This window comes from Elaeis guineensis, chromosome 1, assembly GCF_000442705.2.
Source record: "Elaeis guineensis isolate ETL-2024a chromosome 1, EG11, whole genome shotgun sequence".
Classification (NCBI taxonomy): Eukaryota; Viridiplantae; Streptophyta; class Magnoliopsida; order Arecales; family Arecaceae; genus Elaeis; species Elaeis guineensis.
The window spans coordinates 78,490,561-78,495,157 of NC_025993.2; positions in this window are offsets into that span (position 1 = coordinate 78,490,561).

Genomic DNA, 4,597 nt, shown 5'->3' on the forward strand with positions numbered 1-4,597 from the left:
GCCCTAGCTAAGGAGTCAAGGTCTCACCAGAAGTCGCAGCACATCGAGCGACGATTCCATTTGATCCATGATTATCTCGAAAAGGGTTATGTCGAGGTCAAGAGAGTCGACTCCACAGACAATGTGGCAGACTCGTTGACTAAGCCATTGGGCCAGCAAAAGATCGAAGCCCACCTTGAGAAGATGGGACTTAGATATGTAGCTAATTGGCATTAGGTCAAGTGAGAGTTTGTTAGATGTGTGCTCTAGATGCCAGATTGGCTGACACATTCCTGTACAAATCTAAAGATAAATTTATAATTTTGACTATAAATCAATAAATGGGTTATTCTTCTATCACATTGTGTATATTGTGTCTGTGATACATCCTTCGAGTTAGTAGGAATGTCAATTTATATTTTCAAGAGTTGAAAATTTAAGGCATGAATTTACATAACTAACTCATAAACACCTCTTGACCATAGGATCATCACGAGGATGGTGTCGATCTGAAAGATTGATATACGATCACTTTCTTAGGATAGATGTATCTTGAGTCTACGGTGTGGAGACACTGGAGCGAAAGTATAGGTATTCATTGAGAACGAGAGTACTGAGCGTGACCACCTCGAGCAGTCATAAGGAAGTCTACCTTCTCGTCGATGACTAGCTCGATGCTGCAGTTGTGTGTCTAGTTCTTTGACCTGAGATGCATCGACAGTTCACCTTGAGTGTGTTATAGTTTGACTACACTATAACTCGATCTCCTAGCCATTCGGAACCTTGAGGTGTATGTTGGCTATATAGCATATTCATTGTAGGAACTAGGTCACACCAAGATGGGATCTATTAACCTCGGTAGAGAAGAGTAGTCTTATGATGATTGAAAGATCAAGTCCTTAGGCCCATGGCCATGGCAGAGTGAAATAATGAAAAAAGAGTTTTTCATTAGGGTTTCACATCGGACTCGGATCGATCGATTGATTCATATGACTGATGTTGGGTTTGACGAGTTCACCTTAACCCTAATTCAGTCGGGACTCATGATAGAGGAACTCAATCACATAGGTAGCTACATCGAGAGGTTCATCTTCAATCCTGATGGGTTGCCACCATATACTGCTAGATGTCACTGATGGATTTTGGAAGCAATTAGAATGATCTTGATGATCGATCATTCTATTATCTGAATCAGAAGAGTTCTGGTCCATCGAAAGGAGTTTCGATGATGTCGATGATGAGATCATGACATGTCTCATTACTATATGAAATTGAATCTAACTGGGTCACACAAATAAGGGTTAGGATCTGGATATCATCAATTGGGCTAACCCAATTGATTTGGATAAGATCCAATTAGGTTCAAGGAAATCATGCTAGCACACGATTGAGCCTAACTTTCTCCTCGTGTAATCTTTTCTATCTCGACTGAGCCAAATATGATTTGACTCACCCAGAGAACCTTGAGAAGATTTCTCTCAGTCTAAATGAAGTTTGTCCAGCTTAGAAAAGGCTTGTCTTAATTCATGAGATGAATTTAAGACAAGCACCTGCTAAATTCTAACACCTGCCATTTTTATTTTAGGACATCTGTCAAATGTTGACATATGGGTCTTAAACTGAAGAGGGCTCATTGGAGGATTTTTGTAGAGTGTCCACATGCCAAAACTATATTGAATTGGGTGCGATAATTAGATTATGGCGTGAGCTCAATTGGATTAAAATGGGTGCCCCAAGTGGATAAGGATGAAGAGTCCTGATTAACATGGACTCTTTGGTGCCAACCCTTGCTTGTGCTTATCCAAAGTTGACGCCAACATAGGAGAGAGGGTGGGGGTTCTTATCTGATGAGATCAGATAACATCACTCTACCAATCAAATTTTTTTTAGAATTAATTAAAATTTTTTGATTGGTCGAATGATGTGGCACTGTGCAGCGCAGCAGGGTCTATATAAACCCTGCCTGCGCCTAGGGTTTTAAGTTTTTGTGAAAAAACATCATAGCTGCCACCCCCTCCCTTCTTCTCCATATCCTCCCTACTCTCCTATCTCCCCTCTTCACATCCAAAGAGTTGGACATCCATCTGGCAAAGGTCCAAGGCATGGTGATGCCTAGAACAGGAAGGCTGCAGGACATCTTCGACAGGCTGCTGCTCCAACTTCAGAAGGAGTTCTGAAGCACTTTCAAATCAGATAGAGATCTGATTTTTGGAGCATAGATTTGTGAGGAGAAGATATTCTAGGTCCTACCTAAGTAGATATCAATAGAGGTCAGGCACTTGCGTGGCTACATCAGAACCTCGGCTGTGCTGAGATCATCTACAAGGTAATCAGATTACCCTTGAGGTATGTCTATACTTCTCATACTTTTAGATTTAATTTTATATTTTTAAATATCAGATAATAAAATTAGATCTAATAGATATTAGATCTGAAATAGCATAGGATAAAATTTTTAAATTATTTCACCCCAGATTTGATGAAATCTGGAAGATCCTACAAAGAAAAAAAGTGATTTTTCCTTCAGATCCAAACTTATCTGTCTTTAATGCTTGACATAAGCTGGACACCCCCAGACCCTAAGGTGTGGGAGCACCAGCTTACGCCCAGTCCATATCTCATGTGGAGTTTTATCGACAGACTTGCTAGGCACCTTATTCAAAATATAGCAGGTAGTTTGTAGAGCATATCTTTAGAAGGAGATTGGCAGACTCGCAAAGCCCATCATGAATTGGACAATGTCTAACAAGATTTGATTCTTCCTCTCCGATACCCAATTATGTTGTGGTGTTTCAGGAGGGATCCACTGTGAAAGAATTTCATTCTCTTTCAGATATATTAAGAACTCACTGGTGAATTATTTATCTCTTCGATCTGATCGAAGAATCTTAATATTCTTCTCAGTTTATTTTTCTACTTTAGTATGAAATTATTTGAATATTTTAAATAATTCTGACTTATGCTTCATAAGATAGACATACCCATATCTCGATAGATCATCTGTGAACATAGTAAAGTAGTTGTATCCTCCTCTGGCACTTATGTTGATAAGTCTGCATACATCAGTATATATTAGACCTAGGACATTACTGGCTCTTTCACCTTTTTTCTTAAAAGGTGACTTTGTCATCTTACTAAGCAGATAGGACTCGCAGGTAAGCAATGATTCACAATCATCTATCTCAAAGACACATTCCTTGATCAACTGTCAATCCTAGTCTTATTCACATGACCAAGCCTATAATGCCAAAGGTAGGATTCACTACATTATTTAGTTTAGAATATTTACTAGGTGTGTACATTACACTAACAGACCGTGATATTATGTATATGTCATATTTCAATTATTCATGCATATTATAGTATCATTCATAATGATATCACAAAAATCATCCTTTATTATAAACTTGTAACTAAGTTTAGCCTAAAGGCCTACAGAGATGACATTCATTAAAAAGGAGAGACAAAAATGATAATCATCTAACATGATACTATTGGACTCGAAGACAGCTGCAAAGTTTTCAAGGCTAGAACTAAAACAAGACTTCCATCTCCAACATTAAAGAACCGCTCGTCCTCCTCAAAACTTCTTACTTATCTGCAATCCCTGCAATGAATTGTATATATTAATAGGATTTTCGGTATCCAATTCCTAGGGAGTAGTATCACAAACAGAGAAATTACAAGAAGTTATCATATAAGTACCTTATGAAGCATCCGATTACTTCTTTCTCTTATTTTTAGGCCTGTTTGGGTCAAAGGTGGATATATAAGCAGGATAATTTCTTTTTCAATGATCCAGCATCTTACAGAAGAAGCACTCTGCCTGGCTCTTGTCACTTTTAATGGTTTGCTCTGCTTGAGATCAATGGTATGGGATTTTTGTATTTTTTTTTTCTTTTTCTCTCCAAGAAGATCGACGCTCTACAGATGAACCTCCCACTAAATTCACTGGCTCCTTCTGGAGCTGGTGATCTTTCTTAAAAGTCTGCAATAATCCTAAACAACCATAGTATTTTTACTATAAGGCTTCATCATTACTATAATGATGAGAAAGGATAAGGTAGAATTTTGGTAGCAAATTGAGGATAGCATCCTTACCTAACTGTTCATATTAATGAGAAAGCCAAATTTTACTAAGGCATTTCAATCCACTCAATCATGTACAATACATGATCGGTGACTGAAGCCCCCCTCTCATACGAGCATTGAACACTGTAACAGAAGATTTTGTGTCTCTCCGCATCCTCAGGAGTGCCGAAGGACTCATTCAACATTTGAATGATCTCCTCTAGCCACGCATCCTCGAACTTATGACTAAGTTCATCATTCATAACTGCCCTCATCATGCAATGCACAGTCATGCGGTCATTGAGCCACTTCATGTAAGTGTCTCTCACGGTACGAGGAGCATTGACTGCAAGTTCTTCAGGTGCCTCATCCGTAAGGATATATAAAATTCTCTCATACTCCAAGATAATTTCAACTTTCGATACCAGCTATCGAAGTTGGGTCTGGTGAGCTTGTCGCTATCCAACAGCGTACGAAGGGATAGTGTGTTGGCCATAACTAAAAGAAAAAAATATTAGCCTATTAGTATATGAATTATTTTTAATCT